The sequence below is a fragment of the Lissotriton helveticus genome, chromosome 6 (assembly GCF_964261635.1).
Source record: "Lissotriton helveticus chromosome 6, aLisHel1.1, whole genome shotgun sequence".
Lineage (NCBI taxonomy): Eukaryota > Metazoa > Chordata > Amphibia > Caudata > Salamandridae > Lissotriton > Lissotriton helveticus.
The window spans coordinates 1,285,448,873-1,285,469,590 of NC_136067.1; positions in this window are offsets into that span (position 1 = coordinate 1,285,448,873).

Here is a 20,718-nt window from a genome sequence, read left to right on the forward strand (position 1 = left end):
GGCCATTTTTTACCGTTTCTTATTTACCGATTCGGAAAATAAGAATTCGGTAGATATGGATTCGGTATATTACGCCTCGGTAATTATACCGACTCATATTTACCGAGTCGGAATTATACCGACTCATATTTACCGAGTCGGAATTATACCGACTCGTGTTTTCCGAATCGGTAAATTTTGGGCTCCTACATCTCATTTCATGGATACCGGTCGGTAACGGCCGAACTTAACGATTTTTGGCCGTTACCGACCGGTAATTGGCGACCTACATCTGGCCCTCAGTGTGGTAACTACTTACAAAGGAAGTTATGCCTAGATTGGCTAAATACTTCAATATTGTCTCAGGTGAAATAACACTTGTCTATTTTTCTGATGTCAGGGGACAGCAGGACTTCGTACTAGGCCCTCAAAAAATATGTCAAAAGTGATTCTTGCATGAAATATACAACTAAGTGTGGAAGTTTTCACAGCAGGAAGCTGCTGACCGACTGCATGAAATTCACAGGTCAAATTAAGAAAAGGCTCTAGTAGTAGTAGATAACGGTATGACTACATTTTCCACTAGGATTTACTCTCTGGGTAACATTATGTTGTCTGCAATAGACATCATACAGAATGACGTCCTCATTACAACATGGGCAGTCACCGCTTAGATTGCTCATGTTATAAGCCACTCGCCTGAATCCCAGGTAGTTCCCGATGAGGAGACGCTAAGTCCCTGAATTCTCCCTAGAGTCTGTCCTCGAGGACAGAGGGTGGTACTGTACCGGTGACAGGCCACAAGGGGAAACTGGGTTGGGATTTGGAAAGACAAACAAGGTGTCATGATGCTCCTCCAACGCAGCCTCAGGGAGGCCTCAAGTGACCCTTCACTGATCCAATGTGAACGCCCAAGGTTTGAGGAGTATCTGTGGTTTGCAAAACAGTGGTTTAATATACACAATGTATTTGGTACATAGCATCAACAAATCGTATTTATATATTGCAGTTCTTACTCCAAACTGACATCTACTGTGCTCAGCCTTTCTGGTCAAATGGTACATGTCTTTTCATGCTTGCGGTGATGGCTTCTGATTGATTGTTTGATGATAATGCTTACAAAGATCGAACAAAGTCACTATTGCAGTGCAATTCTTTAATTTCGTGCTAGGTTATTCCTTTTCCTTTTTTGCACTTAACTAAGATGTCATCAAAGCCACACCTGGTAGCCCAGCCAAGCTATTCTTCTGAGCACACACGGGGCAAAAGCCCAGGAGATATCAGCACTGACCGAGCCCTGCCAGTGATGGCAGTCTCTAGTGCACTTTCTTAAAACAAGAGTATGTAATTCTTAAATTTTTGTGCTACTGAGCTCAGAGCATTCAAGAATTGAGGTACAATTATCTGGGGTTGCATTCTTCTGAAACATTGCCTTTCCCTTTTCTTTAGGGAATCCAAAGTTGCTGCTTCTGAGGGCAGGAACAATGTGGTGAAGCTGACAGGATCCAGACTTTTGATCTAGGGAATTCAAAAAAGTGAAAAGCAAAGAGGCCAAGCAAGGTACCGCGGTGGGCACAGACTTTAAATAGAGGCTGACTGTGTGCTTTAAGTGCACCTGTCAGGGTCATGGAAAGTACACTGTTAGACAGAGAGCTGATTAGCAAATGCATCTGCCGGGGTCATGGAATGTTCGAGCAGAGCTAACAGAGTGATGGAATGTTCACTGTGAGCCAGGGGGTTGATTAGCAAATGCATCTTCCAGGGTCATGGAATGTTCAAGCAGGGATATTAATCTTGAAGGTGTTTGTCCAAGGTTGTAAGGAGCTGTGTTTTTGTGGGCAGGTCAATCAGTTGTCTGTGAGGGTCAAAATGTCCCCTTACATCACCCTGAATGAAGCACATGGCAATCCAAATCAGAATATGAGCACACAAAATGGAGGGAGGGGTGAGAAAGGAACAAACAAGGCTTAAATTCATAGGCTCCTCGAGGACTGCGCAGTGGCTGGGACCATGACAGATCATGTTACTAAGCTGGACTCTTCAGGCACTTCGTGCTGGTTGCATACCTTGGTAACACTGTAATGTCACTAGCTTGTTTTTACCTTATAATCTATCTCAATGTTGGAGTAGATCACTCTATTATCTTGTTTATACGGGATGTGTACTCAAAGCAGAGCCAGAGTGCTTTATGGTCTTGGGGTGAATGCAAGGCATCTTTCAATTTGGAGAGGAGAGTGAAGCAAGGATGTGCCCTTACCCCTTCTTGTTTTCCCTATACATTAATAAAGCGGGTTCTGTGTTGGGTAAAGGCTGCATGGACCTCCCCTAAATTGGGCACCGTCCGGTTCCAGTCCTTCACTAAGCAGATGATGCTGTGCTAATGACCTGCACCCCTATGGGTCTCAAACACTTATTGACCTCTTTTTCAGAGTTCATGCAGGATTTGGGCTTAACAATTAACTTGGGCAAGACCTTCATAATGAAGTGCAGGAAAGATATGGTGAGATGCACAGATTATTTGTTCATAATTCTAAATTAAGCTTTACACCCTCATTCCCATATCTGTGGGTCATGTATTCACAAGGCGGGTCATGGAAGGTGGCAATCGATACTAGGAAGCTAAACTTTGCAAAATCTACTGTCAGTTTGTCTAATTGTGCACACAAAATTGGCAAGAAACTGGTCAACAAAATGCTAACTAAATTTAGATTGGAGAAATTACCATTCACTATTGCAGAAATAACTTCAGCGGATGGGATAATCCATCGGTTTATTTGTCTGACTATTTTGACATTCATTTCCAATTCTGTTTACAACACCATCAAGTAGGCAGATACAAAGCGCTAGAACCATGATATGTGCATGAGTCATATATATTACCTTTTAGATACTGCTGTAGGAATGGCGAGACTGAAGTGTTTCTTAGTGGGACTGACTGGAAGAGAAATTTTAGGCATTCCTTGGTATTTAGGAAAGTTTCGCTTCATGGTATATGTAATGCATCCATGGCAAATTTGTCCGGCTATCTGAAGGGTTCTCCAGCTGCTGGGATCCGTCTGGCTTTCAGATTACTCTAGAATTAGAGTTATTTCATGTTGAACATTCAGAGCTGCTGTGGCATGAAACCGGGCATTGCATATCTGGTAACGGTGATGTTTTGGCATTCGATAAAGCTTTTGAATGTGCACTTTGATGCTTTCAGCAGACCTTATTGTTCCAGGTGGATGGGCCCTTAGCATCTGCAAAGCCATATCATTTTTCAACCATGATTCAGTTATGAAGTGTAAGTCAGGTTGTGTGTCAGTGAGTAGGGTGTAGATGAGGTGCTTGTTTTTAGAAAGTAATCGAGCATTAATTAGCTGGCACTTTAAAGATTGTGGTTTGGTTGTGGTGTGAATGTTTTTTAGAAGAGTGAGCAGTGTTTTTTAAACTTGTAGCGGGTGTGTCATTAGAGCTGATACTATCTAACCCTGGACAAAGCACTACGCTACGCTCGCGTAGTTTGCGAAGTTTGTGCAACTTCGCACTACGCAAACTGCACATAGCACAGTGCCAACATGCGTAGCGTAGCGTAATGCAGCGGTCATTTTTTGCTTGCTCGCGGTCCTCAACGTCAAGTTGGCGACCGCGAGCAAGCAATTTGACATCCTCGCAAGACTTTTTCCTTGTTCGCGATCAGCAACATCAAGTTGCCGATCGCGAGCATGGAAAATAAACATCCCGGTGAGATTCTCAACGCGGGGAGGTCAGGTTTCTCATTGTGAGTGGTCACTACCAGTCCACGTTGAGAAAGCTGCAGCTCGAGTAAAAATCTACTCAAGTGGCAGAAAAGTACAGCTCGCACAGTGCAAGATGCCATTTTCAATGATTGCACAGTGCCGGATGCTTGTCCGCACTGTGCAATCATTGAAAACGACATCTTTCACAGTGCGAACACGCTTCTACGCAGTTCGCGTAGTGCTACGCGTAGCTCGCGTAGTGCAATTTGCGTAGATACGTGTAGCGCTACTTCACGAACTACTCCCACCCCTATTATCTGTATAAGGATGGCACTAGTGTTTTTGTCCTGTATCCCTTTCCTCATTCAGCAGAGTTTGGGCGTAAAATCCGTTCCGTTCGTGGAATTTGCAGATTTTTGGCAATTTCGCGGTCCACGAATCCCGCGAATTTGCCCAAAAATCCATAAATTCGCAAGCTGGCGGATTTTTTTGCTTGGTCGCGCTTGAAAAATACAATATCGCGCGCGCGGCGTTGACTTACCGTGATTCTGTGTTCGCCGAGTTGTTTTTCTCCCGGTTTGCGTGTGCTGCGCCATTTTGGATCTTGCTGCGTGATCGCGCGAGAGTTTTTCAGCTGCAATTACGTCATCGCGGCCCGCCATCTTGCACAGCGAGAGTTTGACAACGCGAGTACGTCATAAGGGCCCGCGACACGCATCACGGGAGTAAACAATGCCGAACACGTAGATGCGGCACGCAGCTGACTTCCGGCGGGAGATTTGAACAGCTCGCTTTCCCGAACTTGCAAAAATTGCAATTCTGCACAAGAAATCCACCGCAGGCAGCATAAACCTTCTGAAAATCACGATTTTGATCAGAATAACTCCTCAGATTGACATTTGGCTGCACTTTGTTGTGCAAGGAGTCCATTTTTTTGGGGGGGTGGGAGAAAGGAAGTGCCCCAGAGTCTCCAACTTCCTGTTCCTGTCCAGCAGGCTCCTCCCAGTGCTTTGTCCATGTCCTGGTCACTTTTGATTTGTATCTGGAGCTGGAAGGATTACTTTTTGTGGCTGCTGCTGGATATTTGTATTTGAGGACTTTTTGGACTTTGGAGTTTGGATCACTTTCGGATTTGAGATTTTACAAGTAAGTTGGTGTTGTTAGTTTGGGGCATTGCAGTTGCTGCAGCTACACTTTTAAAACTTTTTCACAACTTAATATATATTGTGGGTAGCCACTATATCCAGTAGGCCCAGGGTTAGTCATGGGTGCATGATACAACTGTTTCTGTGAGTTTTTTTTAACTTAAATCTCATTTATGTCATGGAATTTTAGCTCATTGTTATATGTGGATTTTTTTTGTGGGGTGTCTTGACTTTAAACATCATTGAGGGCATGGATGGCATTGGATTGTGGTGATTTTTGTGTGTTTTTCGACTTTGTGGGGTGTTGTTGGGGCCTGGCCATGTGGGTGGGGGCAATTTTGAGGCCTGGTCCAGGCAGGGCCTGTCCATGTGGCTGGGGGACAAGGGGCCATTTTGAAGCCAGGCAGTGTACTCTGAGCCATAGGCCTGCACCCAGCCTGCCCTGCTTTTACCCATTATGCCCAGGGGTAGTGAGTGGTGCATGGACCAATGCTTTCTGTGGGGCCTCTTGAATTTAAACATCATTGAGGTCATGGATGGCATTGGATTGTGTTGATTTTTGTGTGTTTTTTGACTTTTTGGGGTGTTGTTGGGGCCTGGCCATGTGGGTGGGGGCAATTTTGAGGCCTGGTCCAGACAGGGCCTTGCCCTGTGGCTGGGGGACTAGGGGCCATTTTGAAGCCAGGCAGTGTGCTTTGAGCCATAGGCCTGCACCCAGCCTGCTCTGCTTTCACCCATTATGCCCAGGGGTAGTGAGTGGTGCATGGACCAAGGCTTTGTGTGGGGCCTCTTGAATTTAAACATCATTGAGGGCATGGGTGGCCTTGAATTGTGTTGATTTTTGTGTGTTTTTCATCTTTTTGGGGTGTTGTTGGGGCCTGGCCATGTGGGTGGGGGCCATTTTGAGGCCTGGTCCAGGCAGGGCCTGGCCATGTGGCTGGTGGACAAGGGGCCATTTTGAAGTCAGGCAGTGTGCTTTGAGCCATAGGCCTGCACCCAGCCTGCCCTGCTTTCACCCATTATGCCCAGGGGTAGTGAGTGGTGCATGGACCAAAGCTTTGTGTGGGGCCTCTTGAATTTAAACATCATTGAGGGCATGGATGGCATTGGATTGTGTTGATTTTTGTGTGTTTTTCGACTTTTTGGGGTGTTGTTGGGGCCTGGCCATGTGGGTGAGGGCCATTTTGAGGCCTGGTCCAGGCAGGGCCTCGTCATGTGGCTGGGGGACAAGGGGCCATTTTGAAGCCAGGCAGTGTGCTCTGAGCCATAGGCCGGCACCCAGCCTGCCCTGCTTTTACGCATTATGCCCAGGGGTAGTGAGTGGTGAATGGACCAATGCTTTGTGTGGGGCCTCTTGAATTTAAACATCATTGAGGGCATGGATGGCATTGGATTGTGTTGATTTTTGTGTGTTTTTCGACTTTTTGGGGTGTTGTTGGGGCCTGGCCATGTGGGTGGGGGCCATGTTGAGGCCTGGTCCAGGCAGGGCCTGGCCATGTGGCTGGGGGACAAGGGGCCATTTTGAAGCCAGGCAGTGTGCTTTGAGCCATAGGCCTGCACCCAGCCTGCCCTGCTTTTACCCATTATGCCCAGGGGTAGTGAGTGGTGCATAGACCAATGCTTTGTGTGGGGCCTCTTGAATTTAAACATCATTGAGGGAATGGATGGCATTGGATTGTGTTGATTTTTGTGTGTTTTTCGACTTTTTGGGGTGTTGTTGGGGCCTGGCCATGTGGGTGGGGGCCATGTTGAGGCCTGGTCCAGGCAGGGTCTGGCCATGTGGCTGGGGGACAAGAGGCCATTTTGAATCCAGGCAGTGTGCTTTGAGCCATAGGCCTGCACCCAGCCTGCCCTGCTTTCACCCATTATGCCCAGGGGTAGTGAGTGGTGCATGGACCAAGGCTTTGTGTGGGACCTCTTGAATTTAAACATCATTGAGGGCATGGATGGCATTGGATTGTGTTGATTTTTGTGTGTTTTTTGACTTTTTGGGGTGTTGTTGGGGCCTGGCCATGTGGGTGGGGGCCATTTTGAGGCCTGGTCCAGGCAGGGCCTGGCCATGTGGCTGGGGGACAAGGGCCCATTTTGAAGCCAGGCAGTGTGCTCTGAGCCATAGGCCTGCACCCAGCCTGCCCTGCTTTCACCCATTATGCCCAGGGATAGTGAGTGGTGCATGGACCAATGCTTTGTGTGGGGCCTCTTGAATTTAAACATCATTGAGGGCATGGATGGCATTGGATTGTGTTGATTTTTGTGTGATTCTCAACTTTTTGGGGTGTTTAACTGATGTTCCTCTGGCTTCCTTTGCTTTTAGGTGCACAAGAGAACCACCAGTGCCAGGAAGAAGTCCTGCAGCGGTGTGTGTAGCACAACGTCACGTGATGTCACTTGTGGCCACAGACAACTCTGCAACTCGTGCAACTGCGGCCTGCTGTTCTGACATCTGAATAGGATGGGCCCAAAGAAAGGTGGCCGTAGCTCCTCTACAAAGAAAGTTGCCACTGCCAGTAAGAAGGAGCAGAAGAAACAAGTGGTGCCACTTACCAAGGAGACTGGTGTGCCCACAGACACTTTTTTTGGGCAAAAAAACAACGCCTGCAGCAGCGGGGTCCGCCGGGGACCAAGCTGGGAGCAGCACCTCCGCTTCATTGGGCTCAGTGCCACCACACCAAGTTAGGTCCAAGTCCATGAGTGCTGCAGAGGCAGCCACTTTGGTTGTTCAATCACCATTGACCAGTGATGTTGGCTCATCGCAAGAAAGTAGCATACAATCAGCGCAGGGTGTAACTCAGCTGACGAGTGTTCAACAACCACAGCCGCAACGACAAACACAGGTGCAACTAGTACAAGCGCAAGTACATGGGCATGAAGAGTCGCAAGTACATGCGCAAGGAGAGGCGCAAGGAGAGGCGCATGGAGAGGTGCATGGAGCGGCACAACTGCCCACAATGCTTGTTCCTCCAGAAGTAGGGGCACATCAGGAAATCGAGATTCAAACGCAGGTATCATCCGAGGAAGCCACTCCTCCTGAGGATGATCCATTGTCTTCCAGATCGCTAGCAATAAAAAGGTCAAGGAGGACTACTACAAGTTCTTCTTCAAGCACCCTTCCTTCTGATGATCTTGATCTTGATTGGAACCCACAAATGCAGTCTGAGGGGAGGCACACCATGAGCCGACAAAGGTAGCTAAGCCTAAAAGGAAGGTTCCCGCAAGGCTTCCACTTATGGATGATGACGACGAACAAGAAGTGGTGTCTTCTGCTGCTGATGAACAGTCTGACGACGACCCAGTCATCACAGTCGTCACTCCAGCCCCAGCGGGCATGCACAGACAGACATTTTGACCCTATCCCAAATGGCTGCTGAGCGGGATGTGGGTGGCGTGGCACTGGTACCACCACCAACGCAGTTAACTACAACACCAGCACGACCTACAGCTTCCATATTTTTTAGTCAGAAGGGCCGGCAGGGACCTCCATCCAGCTCGACCTCCATTACCTCAAGTAGTGGTGCTGTAAGTGAACAACAGAGTCGAATTCAGCCACGCCCATCCTCCACTTCATCTGACATTGAAACTGAAAGTAGCACCTCCACCACCAGCAGACATCTCCAGTCCCCAGTTTGGGACTTGTTTAGTGTTAGCAAAAAGGCGGAAAACATGGTAGTTTGTTCGATTTGTAAAAAATCAGTTAGTCGGGGTAAGCCTGGTACCAACTATGGTCCCGGAGGCCAGAGAGGTCATCTAAAAAAACACCAGACTATCGAGTGGGAGGCGCACCTAAGGAAAATCCAGGAAGCCAAAAAAAAAACAAATCCAAATGTATCCAATGATATTGCATCTGATGATGACGAGGGGCTGATCGTGCAGGGGGGAAGTGAAGAAGCGACAGACATTTTTTCTGGTACACCCAGTACCCCTGGCAGCAGCACTGCAGTGGTAGCACCCACACCCTCTACCCCTGCAACATGTATGAGGCACACTAAGAGTCTGGGAGAGACACCAATGCGAAAAAGTACATCAATGAGCCTAACTGGTTTGAAGAAGTCTGCATCATCATCATCACGTAAAACGGTCCAGACCACCATTAGCAGAATGTTTTGGTCGGATGCGCCATTTGAACGCAACCACCCAACGGCACGTCTGTATAACGCAAAGCTGGCTAAAATGCTAGCGCTGGACCTTCTCCCTTTTTCTTTCGTGGAAGGGGTGGGTTTTCTAGAATTTGTGGCAACAGTCTGCCCTAAATGGAAGGTTCCTAGCCGGTCCTATTTTGCCAGGTTCGTGTTCCAGCACTACATCAAGATGTGCTGGAGGTGATTGGCGCAGCTATTCAGAAGAGTGCTGTTCACACTATCCACCTGACAACAGACATGTGGACCAGTTGCCAAGCCCTTGATTACATGTGCATCACTGCACATTGGGTCTCTTTTGCAGGGGTTAAAGACAAGTTAAAAGCCGGTGTTAACACGGACACAGTTTTTCAAGCTACTCGGAAACATGCAACAGTAGCCATGTTTGTCATGGAGAAAACTCATACTGCACCTAACCTTTTGGAGGAGTTTGATAGGAAGGTCTATGAATGGCTGCATCCAAGAAATCGCATAGTTGGTTATGTTTCTACGGATAATGGCAGTAATATAATTAAGGCCATGCATGATGGTAACTACTTCAGAGTGCCGTGTTTGGCGCACAGTATTAACATCGTGGTGCAAGATTTCTTGAAAAAAGAAAACACAGTCAGCAAGTTACTGACCACCTGCCGAAGAATCTGCACACATTTCAACCATTCTTTTAAGGCCCGGAAGCAGCTGAGGAGCATTCAACATGAACGTAGACTGCCAGTCAAAGAACTCATCCAGGAGGTGGTAACACATTGGAACTCAACCTTTTACATGCTTGAGTGTCTGTCTGAGCAGTGGGGGGTAATACATGAGTATGTCTATAAACTGGGTTCTACTATGAAAGACATGTGGCTAGAGTTGTAGGAATGGAAGCTAGTTGCAAGCCTGACAGACATGCTTCATCCTTTTGAGGTCTTCACGCGTGAAGGCAGCAGGAAGGACTGTTCTTTAGGCAAAGCTGTCCCATTGTAGCGCATGCTAGAGCACCAACTGAAGGCGGTGTCTTCAACGTTCCGAGATGATGCTGAAAAGCAAGACGCATATCAGTTGGCGGAGAGGTTATTAAGCCGCCTAGTTGACAATGAAAGGCTTAAAAACATACATACAGAACAACATTACATTTGTGCCACTATTCTGGATCCACGGTACAAAAAGGCAGTGGCCAGCAAAGCATTCATTCCTTTTGATGAAGCAGATGTTTCAAAGTACAAACATTGGCTAGCTGTGTCAGCCACTCGGTTCGAAAAAGAGCGGCAGAAAATTGAAGGAGCCGGCAGAAGTACAACTGAATCAGCAGGCCACTTCTGAATCTGTGGCCGTAGGGAGTCACTTTCCCTCACAGCCGTTAACGACACCAGCAACCGTATCATCATCCTCACCTGCACCAGGCCTAGCCATAATATTGTCAGAAGCGGATTGGCTAACTCATCAAGGGTTTGCTCGTTCCAGTGATGCAAAGGCGACAGATGGTACGCAAAGTGGAGCAACCCTGGAGAACCTTGAGTCGATGGTGCAGGCCTATCTGGATGACCCAACAGAGGTCTTTGTTAATCAGAACCCATTGCTGTATTGGTATAGGAAAAGGCCTCTATGGCGAAGATCACCAACCTGGCTCTAAATTATTTGTCTTGCCCACTCGCAAGCGTGTCTTCTGAACGTGTTTTCAGTGCTGCTGGTACCATTGTAACTTCAAAAAGGACCCGCCTCTCGCCCAAAAATGTGGAGAGGTTAACACTGATCAAGATGAATCAGCACTTCATACCACCAGATTACAAAATGCGTGAATGCACGCAGGAAGAAGAGGACACCGACTTAGGTGACGGAAGTTCTTCTCTGTTAGCTGACCTACTCCCGTCTCAATTCATAGAGTTTGAGGACGAGCTCTACTTCCCTGACACCGAGGCCTGAAAATTACTTCCTTTTTTTTTTGTCCTTATTCACTTTTATTCCTGTGTGTCTTTCTTTGTTTTGCAACTTTTATCACAACAAAACTCTAATCACCTAATCACGAAAAGTCCATCAGCAGCACTGTCTTCATCTTATTTCCTTATTGATTTGAAGGTGCCGCAGTCTGCATTCCTGAGGCTCACAAGTTCACAACTCAATCATGCTCCTCTATCCTCCTCCTCCAGACTCCCCCTATCCATTTCGCTCAAGGCAGATGGCTGGATTACGCAGAATAAAGAAACGTTGTCTTCGTACTCGTAGACGAGTCCCTCAAGTGGAACTGGAATTACTGACTACATGCTTGCTGATTGCTGACAGTTACTTCTGAAATTGACAGGAGAGGCTACCCTGTGGTCCCGCACTTTCAGAAGAAGATGCGGACAAAAAGTGGAACAGGTAATGAATAATGAGAAGAAGATGGCATGCAGTGGACATCAATGGCTGTCTGGCTCTGATGAAAGCAATTGTTGTTTGTTTGTTGTGCATGAAATAAATCATATGTCTTCTGTTATTATTTAATCTTTTACACACTAAACTCAAGTCTACTCTGCTTTTTTTTACCTTGTTTAATTCAAATTGTACTTCAACTGCAGGGACCACTAAGTTGCATTTTCCAATATGCAAAATGTCCTTGGACTTACTGTTTGCCAATATACCATGATGATTGATTAAATATTATATCTTTTTTCTTTACAGTCACTCACTGGGATGGATGGATCATCAGCGTCGGTTTAGGGAAGAACTATGGCCAATTCGTGAGTGGCAAACAGGTAAACCAGTCTACAACAACTGCTACAGCAGAACTACATGTCTGTCTAGCCGTGGTATGGAGTGTTCGAGGCAGTGTATTGTTGTTATGCCAGGCAGATTACAGAGTACAGCAGTTCATGTAAAATTGAGGCTATGTGGCTTGCTGCATACAATTAGATATGCTTTGTCTGTCTGTGTCAAAGAGCCTAGGTATGCTACATCAGGTTGCTTCACTCAGTGGTGCCAGCCTTGACCGTCTGCATGACCCTGCCGCAAGCATGGGCCAAAAATCTGTTACGCTCAAGAGTTTGCGAATTTTCGGCAATTTCGCAAGATTCTCGGATTGTGAATTTGCCGCCGAAAAACAGTACATTTCGCGAGCGGAACTGATTTTTGGCCCATGCTTGCGGCAGGGCCATGCAGACGGTCAAGGCAGGCACCACTGAGTGAAGCAGCCTGATGAAGCATACCTAGGCTTTTTGACCGAGACAGACAAAGCATATCTAGGGTTTAGGGTTCAGTGCGGTTTACTAGGGTTTTTGGGTTTAATTAATAATTTGGTAGGGTTCCCGGAGTCTAGGGCTCAGGGCCCGATGTAGGGTCGTTCATAATGATGTTGGCAAGGTTTTAGGGGGTTTGGCGTTTTTTCAGAATTGGCCGAATTATGGCCTTTTTTGGTGATTTGCAGGCGCGTGCATTTGGGTGAACTAGTCGTACACCTTACAGTGGATCGGTTTTGTTCTGCCTTGCTGAGATTCTTGGGAATCACTGGAACAAGTGTCCTGGTAAGTTTCAAGAGGATCGAAGTAGTGGAAGTGCTGAAAACAGCACTTTTTTGTTAAGGCGCGATTTGCGATTTCCCATGTCTTGGGGACAGCAGTATTGCATGTTTTTGGGGGGCTGCTTGGGGGGGGTTCTAGATGTTTGGGGGTGGGTTAATGGGTCTGGGAGCACTGCTGGGAAGGTCTAATTTTGATTGCAAGTGGTATGGAGAAAATCCATGGTGACAAAGTTTTTTTTTGGCACTCCTGCATGTTTTTGGGGGGCTGTTTGGGGGTGTTCTCCATTTCTGGGGGTGGGTCGAGGGGTCTGGGAGCACTGCTGGGAAGGTCTAATTTTGATTGCAAGTGTTTTGAAGAAAATCCATGGTGGAAAAGGGGGGTTTGGGCCTAGATGCAGAGCGCGTTTGGCACAATTTAAAGGTAGGCCTCGCTGAGGATAGCACTCCTGCATGTTTTTGGGGGGCTGTTTGGGGGTGTTCCCCATTTCTGGAGGTGGGTCGAGGGGTCTGGGAGCACTACTGGGAAGGTCTAATCTTGATTGCAAGTGGTTTGAAGAAAATCCATGGTGGAAAAGGGAGGTTTGGGCCTAGATGCAGAGCGCGTTTGGCACGATTTAAAGGTAGGCCTTGCTGAGGATAGCACTCCTGCGTGTTTTTGGGGGGCTGTTTGGGGGTGTTCTCCATTTCTGGGGGTGGGTCGAGGGGTCTGGGAGCACTGCTGGGAAGGTCTAATTTTGATTGCAAGTGGTTTGAAGAAAATCCATGGTGGAAAAGGCGGGTTTGGGCCTAGTTGCAGAGAGCGTTTTGACACGGTTGAAAGTTAGGCCTAGTAGTATCGCATGTATTTGGTGGGCTGCTTGGGGAGTTTCTAGATATTTGGGGGTGGGTTCAGGGGTCTGGGAGCACTGCTGGGAAGGTCTAATTTTGATTGCAAGTGGTTTGAAGAAAATCCATGGTGGAAAAGGGGTGTTTTGGGCCTACTTTCAGAGTGCGTTTTAGCACGATTTTCAAGTAGGCCTCAGCCAGGTCGCAGTACCGCATGTTTTTGGGGGGCTACTTGGGGGTGTTCTAGATTTTTGGGGGTGGGTTGAGGGGCTGGGAGCACTGCTGGGAAGGTTTAATTTTGTTCTAAAATCGCAGTTTACACTTTACACCTAGCTTGAGGGGAAAGATCCGCAAATTTTGCCCACACTTATTTATCCTTCAAAAGGAGACACAGAGTACGCACTTTCGAAATGATGCTTGTATGTATTGTAATACTGTCAACTCTGAAACTGAAAGTGTTATTCTTGCACTACACAGCGTACCTTATATTTTTTTCTCCGTGGTGTTTTAATATGACTTCCTGTTTTTCCATCAACAATTACAAGCCGGCTTTTACCCTGTGCAATGGGAAAAAGGAGGAACTCTGGCTTACCATTAGCGAGCCGCAATTCAGCATCCGCCAGGCAGGCTGTGGACAAGGTATCTTCTGGTCCCCAACATTGATCGACGGAGCGTCAGATGGAATGGAGGCCTCTGCTATGTATGAGGAAGAACATACCATCCAGGCTTCCAAAGTAAACTTCTATCATTCTTCTTAATGTCTCAACTGTAACAACTTCACTTTTTCTCAACAACCAAATAACACCCTTTTCATTTTATTTGGTAAACCACCGTCTTGACTTGCATTTGAATTTCACCCAAATGATATATTGCAATGCACACCACACATGAATTTTCTGATTCACCCACACAGGCAGTCATTTTTTCTTTCTCCTCCAACCATCCTTGCTTCAAGCAGCCATGCATCTGATTCCTTTCTATCAGCCACCTCTGCCTGCATTCAAAAACACGTCTCATTCTTTACAGTCATAAATGTTACGACTTGCTCGACTTTCCATTGACCCTAAGTTCTTTCCCTTTTCGTTCATCACATCCCTCAAGTTCATCTGATTTGACTTGGCTTCACAATAAAAGTTTCCCAGCTGATTTGAAGTCAAATAGAGGGGGACATTGCTTACTCGAGAACTACCGCCGCTAATGCTATTGCTAAGTCAAGGGTGACTGTCTTCTCCGTGATTGGCTAAAATGTAGTTCTAAATCAGTAACTGTTCTTAACAGTACAGTGTACTTGTAGTAGTGTACTGTCTACTGTACAGTACATCATACACTCCTTTGCGAGCCTACTCTAAAATGTCAATAAGTAAGGAGTATAATAATAATTGACCACCGTCCGCCGCTGCTGAGACATCCCCCTCAGCTCCTCCTGGTGGCACTTGTGGCGCCGCCGCATCCGCCCCTGGAGTGGACCCCTCCGCGCTGCTGGCCCCGGCACTGGTGGTGGGAACTAGTGCCGCATCCGATGTTGTGACGCCTAGAAAATACAAGTCAGATTTTTAGATGCCAAACACCACCCCCTATTTTGTCTCGTAATGGAAGAGAAAATGTTAAACAATTTTTAATTATTGGGACTGAAAAAAAGTCACGGTTTTGGAGGGTGTTAACTTATATGCTTAGCCATAACATGCAACTCCTTTTGGCACAACTGATGAATGCTTGCTCTTTAACGTGCAACATTTTTATAATTACAGACAGAACCAACTACTCCTCATCACCACCAGAGGACTTAAAGTTCCAACAAGGTGAGGGCTCCCGAGTCCCGCACAGTTACTTCTGACTGAGGTATGTGGAAAGTCGAACTGCACCTTTCATCATCAATGTCCTATTTCTCTTGTCCGTACTTTTGTATGTGCAGAATAGTCCCTGAAACACTAGCGGTATGGTATGTGCTACTATCAAATCAAAAAGCCAAGTACTAAGCTTATTCTTGGTGGACATTGACATTTTGTTGTTGGAAATTGTCAAAGCACTAACATTAAGAAAACTGGACTAGACAGCCAGGGCAACCCAGAGGACTGCACTGAGTGCCTCTAGAGCTATTGCTGGATCAGAGTTTTGTTTAACACCGTTTGCCGACTGGGCAAGCTTAGCTACCTACCCAGACCGACTCATAATATTAGTAAATAGTAGTTGCACAGAGAGTGATGGTAGAGAGGCAGGATAAGAATGTAGAAACAGTCTACAAGAAGATCAAAGACTATTTAAAAACAATAGAATTAGGAAACAGATTGGAATGAATAGGAGCTGTAAAAGTTAGGGAAGTATAATTATATTAACAACAGAACAACTTACTGGGGCCAGCAGAAGAGCCTGCAGAGGACCGTTCCTGCCCACTCTGTTCCGCCGGAGTCTGGGGTGTTGCTGTCTTCTTGCCCCTGGGAGGTGCTGATGATCATGAAATAAACACAAACATGGATGATTTTTTTTAAATATTTGATTTCTTTGACCACAATCTAAAATTATCTCGGGGAAACAAATTAGAAACAATTGCACGACATGTATTGACCTATCTGATCTGGTCAACTAGGAGGATACTAGTACACTATTCCTGGATTTGCAGACCATCTACTTGGAAAGTTATGTAAATCACTAACTAAACCAACAACAAAAAGGTTCTACTACGACTGCCAGCACTCAGCAGCATGCGACGTGACAGACACAGTCCGTCATCGTGATTGCAGACCACTAAAAAATGTCCTACTACTAATAACCAGTCATAATATACTCAACCTATCAATCCATCACTATCTCTTCTTCTTAGTGGCAGCAGGAGTACAAAGGAAGGACTAGACTTGAGTCTCTAGTCTCTAGCATTACGCAGTTCTGGAAAGTACTACACTCATACATATTCAGGCCAAATGAGCAAAAAGTTGCAAACAAGTAAGCATAGTAGCAACGTCACTGAGGAGGCGAGCACCTGCAATCACAGAAGCTATGTAAACATTATTTTACCTGCAATGTAATCGAATAGGCAGCATTCTTGCTCTTCGGGAAAAACATATATTAGCAATATAACACAGAGCAGAAGAAAACAAAGTAGTTATTAAATAGCTACTCACCAAGGCCAGGGATCTCTACGCCTAGCAGGTCGAGCAGGTCCTGCTCCCGGTCGAGGACGTCGGCCCACCGGTGCGTCGCTTGGTCATAGGTGCGCCGGACCCCCGGACTCCCTCGGCATGGCCCGGCACACCTTATCCCACTGCTGGCGACGCTCCCGGAGGCCTGCCCCCTGCTGCCACGGTCTTAGGGAGGTGGCGCAGAACAAAAAATATAAGAGCGGCCACCTCCACCGCAGTGAAAATCTCCCTGGCCACTACATCCTCCCCCCTCAATCGCCCGCATGGGAGCTGGGTATGGGGTGCGGGACCCTTCCCCTTGCTCTTCCCGGCTCCCTTTGCCATGGTCCTTGACAGCTGCAAAAAAAAAATAGGAAAGAATAGGGAAAAAGTAAAGAAAAGAAAAGAGTTTAAAAAAGTAGCTTTAAATGTAACCAAAAGTAGAAAAAAACACAAAATATAGATGTAGAAAAAGAGAGGGATAGATAATGAGTAAAAAAGATTTTTAAAAAGTTCAAAGAAACAAAGGATTGGAAAGATTAGGGGAGGATTGAAAAAGCATGCCCAGAACCATAGCAATGAATGCCAAACAAGATGTCCGCACCCATTGAGGACCCCGTGGGTAAGTTTGCGCAATATTTCCCCCGCGAGCACGCAAAAACGCACGCGAACACGTAATCGCGCCCCGCACACAACGCAGGCTTGCAAATAGCGCCCAGAAATGGAAATACGCAACGCGCACAAGATGGCCACGCCCATGTACGACCGCATGGGTAACTTCTCAATCCTCAAATTCGACGAATTCGCCGATTGTGCGTACCGCGAATTCACGCATTTCGCTCATACTTAGTTAAAAGACATTTTGAGGGGTGTGTGTGTATATAGGTGGTGGAGATGGTGGTTTCTAGTGAGCTGGTGAGCTGTGTTGTCTTTGGAGAGTAGTCTTATTGTGTAATAGACATGGAGATGCAAAGTTGTGAAGAATGGCATGTTTATTTTGTTTGCACCTGTTTAGGGTTGAAGGTGTATGAGTTGGTGGTGGAGCATGTGGATCATGTTGTAAGGCTTTGAATTGTGCAATGGATGAGAGGCGGATGAATGAGAGTTGTTGTGTTAGTGTATTTGTGTTAGGTGTGGGAGAAGAGAGAAAACCTGGGGGTAAAGATGGGTTAGGATGAGTATTATTTGTGTGGTTAGAAGGGTGAGAGTGGGTTTATGTTTCCAATTGGTGATGGAATGTGTATTATAAAATGGAGTGTCTGTGAGATTTTTTTGTGCTGTTGTGTGTGTATGTCTTGTTTTTGTGCAATAGTGAGAGGAGATGATATTGTAGTGCTTTTATGAGAAGGATTTGTATGTAAGTATTGTTGGTAAGTGGAAGTTGAATGATAAAGTGATGGTGATGTGTTTTGGAAGCGTTTATGTGGTATGTTAGAGGGGATGGACAAGAGTTATGAGTGTTTGTGTTAGATTTTCCTCACAGCCCTGAGCGCAAAGCCCCTGGTAAAAGCCGAAAACATGGAAGAGGCTAACGCGATCTTCCAAAGGTGGATAATACAAGCCTTAAATACATGCATTCCCCTTAAACGTACTCATTCTAAAAGCACTCGGGCCAACGCCTGGTTCAATGAAGACCTAACCCTTGCCAAGAAGAACTGCAGGATCTTGGAAAGATCTTGGATGAGATCTTATGTCCCCAGGCCAAAGCACTATACAAAGCGGCCATTAAATCCTATCATAAGCTTGTGCGCAAAACCAGAGCAGCTCATTACTCCAGCCTGATTAGCACAAGCACCAACCGTAGCAAAACTATATTCTCTCTACTGAAAGATTTGATTTCCTCTCCAGTGGAATCAGGCAATATTATTTCTTCCAACAAACACTGTGAGGAGCTGGCAACCTTCTTCTTGAAGAAGGTTGAAGATATCTACCAAAAGTATGATCATGGTATACCCTCCAGTGCTTGCAGGAAGAATGCATATATTGGCTCTGAGACTGTCCTTGCATCTCTTCCTTCTATCCCCCTGAAGGAATTAGAGAGATTAGTGGCCAAAATTAAATCTGGATCTCCAGATGATCCTCTCAAACCAGATGCTTTCAGGAAAATTCAACAAGGTCTTCTACCTGGATGTCTGGAGTTACTTAATTTATCCCTCTCCACAGAGGTGGTGCCTAAGTCATGGAAACATGCAAAAGTGGTTCCTCTACTCAAGAAACCAACACTTGACACTTCTAAATCAGAGAACTACCGCCCGATTTCATTGCTTCCTTTACTCTCTAAAATTTTGGAAGCACATGTGAACTCTACACTAACACAGTTTCTAGAATCTAATCATATACTTGAGAGTTCACAGAACGGGTTCCGACCACGATACAGCACTGAGTCAGCTTTATTGGCTGTGGTAGAACAACTCAAATCCGTGCTGGATGCCGGCAGCACATCAGCACTGGTGCTGCTGGATCTAAGCACTACATTTGACACGGTGTCCCATGAAATCCTGCTCCTCTGTTTGGCAGAGATAGGAATTGGGAATAAAGCTCTAGCGTGGCTCTCCTCCTTCCTGGCTGACCGGACCTTTCAAGTGACCTCTCCCCCTTCTCTTCCCATGTCCACTCCCTCCGCTGCGGGGTTCCCCAGGGCTCTGCATTGAGCCCTACACTCTTCAATGTATATATGAGCCCTTTGGCACGGACGGCCAAAGCACGAGGAATCTCCCTGGTGTCATACACCGACGACATCCAACTGGTGATTGCTCTGTCTAATGATCCCAAGCAAGACAAAATGAATGAATGAATGGTAGCCCCAGGCACTTGGTGATCCCCCTGATCCTAAACCTGCGGTGAAAAATTTGGGCTTCATAGTTGATAAAAACCTTAACTTTGAAACACATGCCTACTACTACTACACGGTTACTGCACGTCCTCCGACCGATTTTGGGCCTCTTCGATGCCCAAACACGCCAACTGATCATTCAGGCTTCTATCCTGTCTCTTCTGGACTACTGCAATTTGCTTCTTCTCTGTTCTAATAAATCTGTGCTTAATAGATTGCAGCGGGTCCAGAATGCGGCAGCACGTGCTATCTTTGCCCTTCCTAAATTCAGTCATGCTTCTAATCTTCTCCGTCGCCTGCACTGGCTGCCCCTTGAACAGCGTGTTTGCTTCAAGACTCTCTGCATCACGCATAAGATACTGACAGGAAGTGCCCCAGACATCCTAGGTGATCTTTGCATCCTGTACACTCCTCCGCATGCATTACGTTCGGCGAACCAGAGTCTCGCATGTATCTCTCACATACGCAGAGCTAGATCTGGCGGCCGCTCCTTTAGACGCCTGGCCCCCACTCTCTGCAACTCTCTCCCCCTACACATTCGCAGCAACCTTGACCATCAGGCTTTCAGACCTCTTGTGAAGACCTGGCTCTATTCCCAGGTATAACTCGCTTTGTCTTGTCCGTTGCTCCTTTCCCAGGTATAATTCCCTTTGTCTTGTCCCCTGCTTAGTCATGCTTCAGCGCTGGGACGCCTCTTTGCCGAGGCAGCCATGTGCTTTATAAGTATTTTAATCTAATCTAATTTGATAGCTGGAATAGGTCATAAATGTGGTGGAGTAGAATGTAAGTATTGTTTGGTTTTGTGTTTTGGTAGGAAGAAGGTGCTGGTGGAGGAAATGATGGAGGGATGAGTATAGGTTTGGTAGTGACAGAAAGGGGTCTGTTAGGAGTAAGTCGAGGGTAGAGCTTGTGTTTTGTATAAACAGGGAGTGTGTCTCTGGATGGATTAAATTTATGTATAGCGTAGCGTTGTGTTCGTGATGTGTGGATTTGTTAGTGGTATAGGACAGAGTGGTGTTTTGTGCCAGAGTGATGGTGCCATGGTGTTGTAATTGGGTAGGAGGTATGTATGTGGGGTTTTGTGGTGGTTGTTGAGACATTACAATTTGAACAATAGTACAGTGCATTTGCTGTGAGTGTGTTAATGTGTATGTGAATGGGTTAAAGTGGTTGTTGGTGAATGGAAAAGAGGGCAGCATTTCTGCCCCAAACAGGCAACTGCCCTTCTCCTCTCCGCCGTTAGCATCGACACCCGAGTTGAGACGCCCTGAGCTTAAATAGCCCTATTGATCAGGAGACATCTTTGGCCATTGGCCCTGGCCCTAACCCTAACGAATCAAAACACTAATCCTAAGCCCTAGGAACAATTGGAGACCAGGCCTTTACAACCAATCACAGCCCTAGCAGCCAATCAGAAACCAAACCCTACGTCTAATGGAAACCCTCAGCCCAGGAACCAATCAGAACCACAGAACTATCAGCCAATCAGAACACTAAGCTCT